Raw genomic sequence first — 12,187 nt, forward strand, 5'->3', positions numbered from 1 at the left:
CGATGCTCGACCTTTGGAGACTTATACGCCTAATTTTGGAAAGGACTTAACTTGTTCTTAAGCGCCTAACAAGGCAAAAGAATGAACTTGGGTTTGTGTTTTTTATGTAACTACATGATGAACAAAACCCAATACAAGGTTTCGCACCACTTCGTCACTTTGTTTTAATTTGAGCCTTTATTAAGTGTTTTAAATGTTTTTGGTTGAGTATTTTTTAAGGGGATTTACTTCGCGATTCAAATCACATAAAATTGTATAATGATCGAGAAGCAGATTAGGGAATGAATCCCACTCACTTCTATCCCATTATATAATGTTCGAGAAACAGATTAGGGAATGGATCCCACTCATTTCTATCCCATTAACTAATGTTTGAGAAACAGATTAGGGAATGAATCCCACTCATTTCTCTCCCATTAAGTAGTGACCGAGAAACAGATTAGGGAATGAATCCCACTCATTTCTATGCCACTAAGTGATTGAGAAACAGATTAGGGAATGAATCCCACTCATTTCTCTATCACTTTCCTAATGTGATTCGCCTCTTTATTTATTAGTGTTTTAAAGTTGAAAAGAAAAAAAGAATGAACAAAAGGGGAACTAACCTATTCTCTAATCTAAGTTATTCTAATCTAAGTCTAATGGCCCTAAGGTCAAGGATAACTATCCTAACCTAACTCAATTCCTCTTAACAAAGAAGGAAGAGTCTAAGGGAACATGGCAAAAGAATGGAGTTACAACTCCAACAAGATGAGAAGAGAGCCCTAGGGCAGTAGCAAACCAAGGAAATAAGTGTCCTAAATCAAACACAAAAGCCATATGGCACTACACGAAAATATTCACAAAGAGTTACCAAAGTATCGCATAAATCGTCACTTAACAATTAGCGAACAAACATCCATTAATCGAAACAAAAAGCAAATGAAAAAACATGAACAAAGCTTAAAGTCAGTAGCAATTAGTTCATTTATAGGTCCAAGACCTTGTACCAATCTATGTTAGTCAATTAACTTGAAACAAACAAAGTTTTAACAAAACTATACAAAACTAGGTCAAAACTAGTTAGTAAGTTCAAATGGTGAATGAAGTTTAGAAAAATGAAATCAAATGATGGAAGTCAGTAGCTAATAACCTCTAATAGATGTCTAAACAATCATGGAATCAAGTCACAAAGTTTCATACAAAATTATAGGTCATTTGGACAAGTTACGATACAATCGTTAATCAAAAGCGAGTTATTTACAAGTAACAAAGAAAAATCAAGTAAAATAAGAAAACATGACTTGAAACATTCAACTCCAGGTCTTAGGACCTCTAAACATCCCTACTTATATGTACAAAAAGAAACTAAGTCAATTGCATAAAGGTAAAGCAAATTATAGGTCAAATTCGCATGGTTATCCGTTTAGGAACGCACATAAATCGGGTATAGAAAATCTAATGAAAACCTAACCAAAACATAGAATTAAACTTTTATTTTTTCCACACAATATGTTATATGAGCCTACTGATATCACACAAAAAAATGGCAATCAAATTCTACTCCTAAGGTATTAAACAAAATTAATTTGCAAAACCGATCACACTTAAAGACACAATGAACATGTTGAAAGAAATGATTTATTAAAAATAGGAAAACAATTTCTAAAAATCTAGAAAAAATACCACAATTATTTACACATGTGATTCTATCTAAAACATATTTTTATTTATTTTTACTTCAATGGAAACTGGATCATGAATCAAAAGTTAGATAGAAACAATTATAAGTAAAAAAAAAACTACTGGCAGGGGGTGAAAAAGCAAAGTTAATTGGACTGAATTCTAAGTGTAATCTGCATGGGCCTACAAAACGAGGTGTGGAAAGTAACAATAGTGAACCCAAACAAAAAAAACATGCACGATGGTTAGCAAATGTGGTGTATGGTACAGCAAAGCATATGAAACCCACATATCAATATATCAACCTCTCATTCTGTTACTCTACACTTCCATGCATCATTTATTCCTTATCTTACAAATGTATCACAATGTAACATGAAAATGCAAGCCCAAATATCAATCGGTCACATGGGGTTTAAGTTACTAAATAAAAAACAACACAACTTTAACCAATCAGTGAACAACAGCGCACCATTTTCATCATCCAAACCAAGAGAAATTGAAAAAAAGAAAAATAAGCAACATTAGCATGGGCCAATCAGAGGGCTTCTCCTTCATACTACACACGTGAACAGTACCGTTGTGGTACTATTCTCTTTCTTCTCCGACGGCGAAACGCCTTCGCGCGGCGGCGCCGGTAGCCTCTTAGACGTTAAAAACAAAAAGCAAGACTATCTCTCCCCTCGAAATTTCGTTCTGATTTCGAATATGCAATTAATCTTAACGTACGAACACCTTAACATCAAGAATCAATAGCACACATCATTGAATCAGAAAAACGAATCGAGAATATGCAACATTTAACCACCGAAAACATGTGACGCTACTCGTCCAGCCTCCCGATGGTGAGGAGCGCGCCAGATGCAAATGAGCCTAGAGCATGGAAACTAGAATGCTGAGAAGGATTCAGAAACTTACCTGAAATTTCTCGATTCCGAACTTGAGAACACTCTACTTTCTGAGCATCTTTGAGTATGGTGATGATAAACTTTGAGAAGATTCCATCTTGAGAAATAAACTCAAGATTTGTGTACGATTCTTGAATCTTGATGGTGATGAAGTCCGCTTCAAGCAGCCACTGATAATGGTGTTGAATCCGATTGCGGTTTGCTTAGTGTTTGAACAATGAAGGTGATGATGACATAGAGGTGATGAAGATGATGCTTCTTGATGTTCGTTATGATTGTTGATGATGAAGAATGAGGGTTGTTGTGGTGGTTGAAGATTATGGTGGCCGTTAGAAGTTTGTTGTGGTGGTTAGAGAGAGAAAAGTGACGAGAGAGAAGCGTGAGTGAGTGTGTGAAACTTTTAGAGCGAAAACGGTTATGGTTTGTTAAGAGTTTGTTGAGGGTTGAGAGAGAGAGAGAGAGTTTGAAAACTGAAAAAAGAAAAAAATGGATCCTCCCCTCTGATTCGTGACGTGTTTTTCATTTATATAAGGTGAGTGTGCATGGTATTATGGTGTGTGGGATTGTAGTGTAGCTTCTCTCCTTTATCCTTGCATGGTTTGCATGGTTTGCATGGTTTGCATGGTGTATGGTTGGTGATATTCTCTTTCACGAGTGCCTGCTGCTGGACTTCTAACGTACATACCCAATCTTGTTCATGAGGTCCACTTCACATGTTGAAAACTCGGGCTTTAAACCACCAATTCATCATAACTCGGGATCAATGTAAAGACAACATAGCAGTGAACAACATTGATGTTGATGAATCCCTGAAATGATGGCTGCAAACACGGGAAAAAGAGCTATGAACATATAGTACCACCCTGAATGGCGCACACGCGCGTTGTTGTTGTTGTTGGCCGGTCCCATTGCCAAGTTCTATGGGCATGAGTTTGAAGCTTTGTATCTTTCCAACCACGCGACCAAAATCAGTGATCCTTACCTCATTAGATAGAGGGCCTGGAGTAGAACACGTTTGTATTCTAATGGGGTCAAGGAGATGCTTGTAGCCTCCTAAAAACTGGTTTGAAAATGGCGCACCAAATGCTTGATGAAATGCCTTGCGCGTGCCTTAGCCAATGAACCACATAAATTCAGTTACAAGGGCATGACTTTGGAGCTTTGTATTTTGCTCACCATGCAACCAAAATTTATGGTTTTTAGCTCATTAGATAAAGATCATGGGATACAAAGGCTTTTTGTTTGTGTTGGATTGAAAAAGCACCTGTATCTCTTAAACATTGAGCTTGAAAACGGCCCACCAAGTGTTCGAGCAAATGCTTGCGCTTGCCCAGAAAATGTGCCCCACATCATGACTTGGATGACTTGGGATCTTCCAACTTTGCATTTCTATAACTTTTGATACACAACTCAAATGGAAAAACATTCAACTACAAATTTGTTCATCTCCATGAGATGAACAATATTGATGTTGAACATTTTCTGAAATAATGCATAGATCCGCGTGAAATCAAGCTGAGAAGTGAACTGGTCAACCATTCTCAAAATTCCAGAAATTTCACTAAGTGTAGAAGTTTCCTTTTTTAGAATTTTCTCATTTTAACTAACTTTCCCAAAATGGTAAATTTTAGTTAAAACTTGATTTTATTCATTTCCTTGACTTTTCTTTGACCAATTTCCACCAAAAGTCAACATTTGCATATTGACCTTGATTTTGACCCAGAAAGTCAACTGTTTCTGATTTTTCCAATTCCAGATAAATTTCTCGATTAATCTGTTTTCGATCCAATTCTCAATCATTTTTCAACCAAAGAAGCTCCAGTGAATACTTCCTCCAGACAACCATATTCCATACTATAAAAATCATCTCCTGATTAAATGTTGACCAAAAAGTCAACCGCGTTGACTTTGGTCAAAACCTTGATTTGGGAAGACCAGATGAATTTCAAGCCTATATTCTCCAATCAATACCTTGAGTTGAAGATTCTGAAACCCTAATTTCAGGAGGACTTCAATGGGAATGATGCCATATAATCAGGCTTCAAATCTTCTCTTTTTTGATCAAGAATTTCTTCAACATAAGCTCTTTTCTTTATCAATTCTGAATAGTGATCATGATATGAGTGAATGCAATGGATGAAGACCTAGATGAAGTATGTGTATGAATGTGATGTGAAAGCCATTTGGGAATAAATAAGTGGGAAAATTTTGGGGTGCAACAAACGCTCTACTGGATACATCCATCGTAAATAAAATGACCACTAATTCTAATATCCTTTACTAGATGAACAACTAAGTGAACCATAATGTCAAAAAATGATTGAGGGAAAAACATCTCTAATTTGCATAAGATAATTACAGCTTCGTGTTCCAATCCATCTAAATTTCTAAGATTAATAACTTTACTACATATAGCATTGGAGAATAAACACAATCTGCTTATAGTTACTCTTACATTTCTTGATAAAATGCCATAGATAGCCACTAGTAGAAGTTGTTGCATAAAGACATGACAACCATGAGATTTTAAGCAAACTAATTTGTGATTGTTTTCTGACACATGTTTCTTCACATTTGATGAGTATCATTGGGGAACTTTGATATCCTGTGAACAATCTAAAAAACTATTTTTTCTTTTTTAGACAAAGTGTGACATGCTGGGGGAAAGTATGTTCTATTTCATACTTCTTTTGGTGCTAACTCTTGCTGTATACCCATAAAAACCATATCTTCGCGGGATTCCTTAACATCTTTTGTCATGCCTTTCATGTTGAGAAGTGTTCCAATCAAACTATTACATACATTTTTCTCCACATACATCACATAAAGACAATGTCTTACATCAAGACTAGACCAGTATGGAAGATCAAAGAACAATCCAAAAAATTTTCTCCACGCGTTTTTTTTCTTTCCATAGAAAACATTAATGTGTTGTTGACTTTGTTAGTACTTTAATTGGCTGATTGGCATCCATGTTTGGCTAAAAACATAATAAGCAGCAAAACATAATGCATTGTGAATCTTGCAAATATAAAAAGAACAAAACAGGTACAAGCAAGATGTTATATGGAATGTCATGACATCAACTCATGACATCACGCCTGCAGAACAAGAAGGAAGATTCAGTTTGTTTCTCAACAGATATAGGATATTCGTAGAATATTTTGTAATCCTATGTGGCGCAAATTTAAAGGTCTAAAAAATATTTGAAGAATCAGATCAGAAGATTGAAGATTCAAGAAGAATCAGATCAGAAGATTGAAGATTCAGCAGTTTCTAATTTAGGAAATAAATTAGGAAACTCATGATTAAAAGACCTTGATTGTAGCAGAAGATTTCTGCAGATTTGTAGCAGCAAGGAGTGCTTCGATTTGTAATCCCAAGTCCAATTGGAAATAGATTATAAATAGAAGTCTTTGTAACCTAGTTTTAGATAGAAAACCTTGTTTAGAAACAATGTAGTCATTAAGGTTTCTATAGATAGACCACCCAGGTTGTGGGATGGCTGCCATGTCCTTCTCGAAACCTGTAGGTAAGAGAAGTGATTATCCTCACTCGAAACCTGTAGGTAAGAGTTGAGTATTGTATTCTTGATCGAAGTTGTGAAGCAAGATCAAGTTATTGTTCATTGTTAATTGTGTAAATATCTGTTGCAGGGTTGTAACAGTTAGGTATCACTAGGGAGTGAGCAGAGGTTCTTTTGTCTTGGATGGAGTTCTGAGATAAAGGTTGCATTGGGTAGTGACTAGGTAAACCAGAGGTTGTTTATCTGTAAACCTGAGGTTGTTTACATAAATTAGTACTACTGATAGTGAAATCTTCTTTCTGACTTGGTAGCCCCCAGAGTAAGTAGTTAGACCGAACTGGGTTAACAATTAACTATGTTATTTATCTTCTGCATTATGTTGTTTGTTCAGTCATGGATGTTATAACATCGTTAATAACATTAGGTTCAGAAGTGTTAGCTGTTCCTTTATAGAACCATATAATCTTTACAATCTGGTTATGTTGACTGAACATATGTGATCCCAGGTCTCATTGACTCCTGTTTAGGAGTAATTAAAAATTGGGGGATCTCTCTATTCTGCCTCTACTACATTAATAACAGATCAGATGTCTTGACATCGTGAATGATATCCGAGTCTGTCATACCAGAATTTTCAATTGGTAACAGAGCAGGCATTCTGTCTGTTTCTGGATGAGATCCATGAGGGATAAATTCTGGTTGTGGTAAAGGTAGAAGATTGTTTAAATAAGAAATGTTCATATTGTATGGTCCCTTGAAGTGGAGGCTGAACCTATGTGTGGAAGATTAGACCAACCTGACTAAGAGCGGTGATGCTGGAACAAGGAGTGGTATATCCAAAGGCTTCGTGCGGGAGTGAAGAAGTTGAATTTCAGAACTAATTTGACCGGCATCTATGGACAAAGAAGAATCTCATCAAAACCTTCATGCGGGAGTGAAGATATTGATAAGGTAATCTGTAACACCCTTCTAAATCCCGCGGCAATTTAAATTAATAATCATAGTAAAAACATAAACACAAGGGTGCCACAATTATTTAAAACAAATAAACCTACTATGGTCAAAGTCATGCTTCATTAGGAAATGATTTACCAAAACATAATCATGTTTATCACAGCGGAATAAAAAACATCGTCAATACAACCAATGGAAATATAATCCAACACCAAATAAAATAGAGTAATCTCATAAAACTCTAAAACTATCATTCCCCAGCATAAACGGATAAATCTACGAGTCATCTTCACCGAGCACTAATGCCACTACCCTTCAATCTGAAAATGACAACATGTAAGGGTGAGTCTCATTATCAATTAGTAAATATTATGCAATTCATAAGCAACAAGCATCATAATATATCGTTCACCCAATCATACATATTCAGATTCACAACTATTATTCATCAATTCGTACAATAATAGATTACACCACATAACACAGAAATTCATCCAATCATGATATAACAGAATGCATATGACACAACTGACACTATGCATGTGGTATCGATAAACCGTGGAATTAATGCACCTGACGGATCTACGCCTCATCGAGATACGGCCCATCGACACAAATTCTGCACAATGGGAATTATGTCCACCATCGATCCAAACATCACCGGGATCCATCACCGAATGCATATGAATGAATGCATACACATAACATACTTAAAAATATCACCGATCATGATGAATAACTCATCTCAACACCACATCACCGAATAAGGATGTACATGTTTTCAACATCATTCAAATAGTCATGCATTCATTACAATCATAATAATAATCACATCCAATTCATCATCACATAAATTACATTGTCACACACATTTCATATGCACACACTGTTTAATTCTCATCAAGTAATTAAATCGAGTTTTAAAGAAATAAAGTCGGCCACTGCCCATATTCATCGTTCATCATATAAAACATTTAATTACTTGCACAACACCCATAATGGCACTAAGAAATGATACACGGATCAAAAGATACGATATTTTAAAGTTTAGAAAAATTCTCGCACAGCAAAGTTCGCTTAGCGGACTGCTAGCAACGTGAGGTAGAAGCGAACTTCCTTCAGACCTCCGCTCAGCGGACCACTAGCGACCTTCAACAGAAGCTAACTAGGTCGGGTCCTCCGCTTAGCGGACCTGCGATTTTACCAATTCTCAGGTCTATGACAGACCCTGTGATTCCACCTATTTCCAGTCCAAAATCGAGTTTTAACAGCATATACAGGTATACAATCATCATACATTCAATCATACACCACCAAACATTATTTAAACTCATTATTAACCAATAGATCATACAAATTTCATCAATTCGATCCAAATTATAACAGCCTAACCTAACAGTCCCAATATCTAATTGAACCAAGCCATACATTAATCTACCTATCACTTAAGATCACATAAGAGATACTAAAAGGAAGAGTCCCCCCTTACCTCGATGGATGTTCTTGAATTGATCCTTGAACTTTGGGATTTTCCTCCTTTCCTTGCTCTTCTCACTTCTACGATAAAACCTTTTTCTTCCAAATCTTCTCTTGCTCCTTTCTTTTTCTATTTTCCTCAATAATAAAATAAAAATATAATTAGGACTAAGTGTAGAGCTTTTTACTCCATACACCCACTAATTACACCTCAAACCCCCAAAGTCCAATATTCTCCTTTTATTCATTTACCCCCTTATTTTCAAAAATATTCATAAACTAAATTTCAATTAAATAATTAACCAAAATTCAATTTATCTAATAATTTAAAATACGGGTGTTACAACTCTCCCCCACTAAACGAGTTTTCGTCCTCGAAAACATACCTTAGATGAAAAGTTCCGGGTAAGAGTCCTTCATCTGGCTCTCTAACTCCCATGTAACATTTCCACCAGCTGGTCCTGCCCAAACCACTTTCACTGTTGCTATCTCTTTACCTCGCAACTGCTTCACTTTACGATCCTCAATCCTCATAGGTAATGTCTCTACAGTCAGATTATCTCGCACCTGTATATCATCTAGCTGAATCTAATGAGATGGGTCTGCAATGTATTTCCTCAACTGGGATACATGGAATACTTCATGCAAATTAGCGAGTGCCGGTGGTAAAGCAATCTGATAAGCAACCTTCCCAATTTTCTTAATAATCCGCAATGGACCAATGAAACGCGGAGTTAACTTTTTCGACTTCAAGGCTCTCCCAATGCCAGTCATCGGAGTAACTCGCATGAATACATGATCTCCTTCCTCAAAATTCAATATCCTACCTCCTTTTGTCGTGGTAACTTTTCTGACGACTCTGAGAATCACTCATCTTCTCCTGAATCATCTTGATCTTTTCTGTAGTTTGTTGCACAATCTCTAGTCCAACCACCGCATTTTCTCCGGATTCGTACAAACACAACGGCGTTCTACATCTCCTACCATACAATGCTTCAAACGGAGCCATACCAATAGTCGAATGATAATTATTGTTGTAGGTGAACTCAATCAAGGGTAAATAACTATCCCAAGCACCACCTTTTTCCAATACACAAGCTCGCAACAAATTCTCTAACGATTGAATCGTTCTCTCCGTCTGACCATCTGTCTGCGGATGATAAGTAGAACTCAACCTCAACTTAGTACCTAAGGCTTCTTGCAATCCTTTCCATAACTTAGAAGTAAACCTCGGGTCTCTATCCAACACAATACTAGCCGAAACACCATGCAAACTCACTATCTTCTCAACATACAACTGAGCCAACTTCTTCATCGGATAATCCATCCTTATTGGTATAAAGTGAGCAGATTTCGTCAACCGGTCCATAATAACCCAGATAGAATCACAATTTTTGACCGTCTTAGGTAAAGCAGATACAAAGTCCATAGAAATGCCATCCCACTTCCAATCCGGAACAAACAACGATTCCATCAATCCAGACGGTTTCTGATGCTCAATTTTTGACTTTTGACAAATTAAGCAAGCATAAACAAACTCGGCAATTTCCTTCTTCATTCCAGGCCACCAAAACAACTTTTTCAAATCGTGATACATCTTGGTAGCACTAGGATGAATACTCAATCCAATTCGGTGTCCTTCTTCTAGAATACTCTTTCTGATCTTAGCAACATCGGATACACACACTCGGTCTCCAAACCTCATAACGCCATTCTCGTCAATTCGGAATTCACCTCCTTGACCTTGGTTAATCAATGCCAACTTATCTACTAAGCCAGCGTCTGATTTTTGTCCGTTTCTAATTTCCTCAAGGATACTATTAGTTAACTTCAGCATTCCCAACTTAACACTATTAGAAGTACTTTCACATACTAAACTCAAATATCGGAATTGCTCAATTAAATCTAGTTCTCGCACCATTAGCATAGATAGAGATATGCAATGACTTTCTACTCAATGCATCAGCAACAACATTTGCTTTACCAGGATGGTAATTCAAACCGAAATCATAGTCCTTCAAAAATTGTAAACATCTTCTCTGTCTCATATTAAGCTCTTTCTGATCGAAGAGATACTTCATACTCTTATGATCGCTGAATACCTCAAATCGGGAACCATAAAGGTAATGTCTCCACAGCTTCAACACAAACACCACAGCCGTCAATTCCAGATCATGAGTCGGATAATTCCTTTCATGAATTTTCAACTGTCTTGAAGCATAAGCCACTACCTGCTTATCTTGCATCAAAACACCACCTAAACCCATCAGTGAAGTATCACAGTACACATTGAAAGACTTCGCTGGATTAGGCAAAATTAAGATCGAAGTGTCGCACGCTCGCGAAATGATGAACAGAGTCGCCACCAATATATTTATCCCAAAGAGGGAAAGGAATATTAGAAAACCTAACAAAGGAAGGAACAGGGTCTTGCGACCAGAGAATCAAGGTACGGGAGTCGGTTACGCAAGGGGAAGGTATTAGCACCCCTCGCGCCCATCGTACTCGATGGTATCCACCTATGTTTGTTTCTATCTAAAGGGTGTGTACTATGCCTATGTCTACATGCGAATGAATGCAAAAGAAATACGGGGAAAAGAAGGAAATATTTACAAATGTGCTCGTTCAAGCCCCGCGACTTGATGCCTACGTATCCTTTTCAGGAATCAGAGCGCCGTAGTTCGGCTCAAGATTTTCTGTTTGTTTTTGTGTTTTTTAGTTGGGCGGAGTTAACGCTCGCGCTCTTGCATAAGGGATAGACCTAGGATGCAATAGAGCGGAGATAACAATGCCCTTAAGAAAGGAGAGAGAGAGAGAGAGTTTGAGTGTTTCGAGGAAATCCCTAAAGCAAGGGAAACTCGAGTTACTCTTTGGTTTGTGTTTTTTAGAAGTTGGGAACTTACGCCTGAATGGTTCCCTAAAGCAAGGGAGATCCAAGCACTCGAACGTTCCCTAAAGCAAGGGACGTTCAAGCTTCCATTCCCTTTTTAAGAATTTTCACTTTGATTATTAGTGTTTTAAGTATTTTCTTTGTATTTTTTAAAGGGGATTTTATTCAAGCATTTATTAGATGTTTTATGGTTTGAAAAGAAAAAGAATGAAAAAGTGGAGGACTAGCCTATTCTCTAAGCCTAGTATGTTATTACTTCTAATGGAAAGGAAGAGAAGTTTATATAAGCATTCCACAATATATGAAAATATTCACAAAAGAAAAAGAATTACATCTAAACTATCTACAAGCAAATGCATTTTATTCATGGGAGACTAATCTGAATTATCAAAGAAAACTATTATTTTGTTTATGGTTTATTAGCCAATTAGCACTCAAAGAAAACAAATATTAAAAACAATTAAAGGAAAATAAAAAAACTCTAAAAAGTCTAATTGGATAAAAAAGTATTTTTGTCATTTTTGTTTAAGAAAAATTCAATTAATTGCAAAGGAAAATAGAAGGAAAATCATTTTATTATTTGTTTTCTACTAACAGCAAAGGGGGTGTATCAGTATTTTTCATATGAACTAAAAATTGAATGTAGCAGAAATGTGGGCTTAAAACAGGGGTGTGAGGGTAGCGAAAACGTTCAAGGCCCATATGTTTTTTTGTTCAATTTATCAACAAGAATGGTGGTGCATGACTGGGCCAAGGGGTGTGAACCGTAGC

The sequence above is a fragment of the Vicia villosa genome, linkage group LG3 (assembly GCF_029867415.1).
Source record: "Vicia villosa cultivar HV-30 ecotype Madison, WI linkage group LG3, Vvil1.0, whole genome shotgun sequence".
Lineage (NCBI taxonomy): Eukaryota > Viridiplantae > Streptophyta > Magnoliopsida > Fabales > Fabaceae > Vicia > Vicia villosa.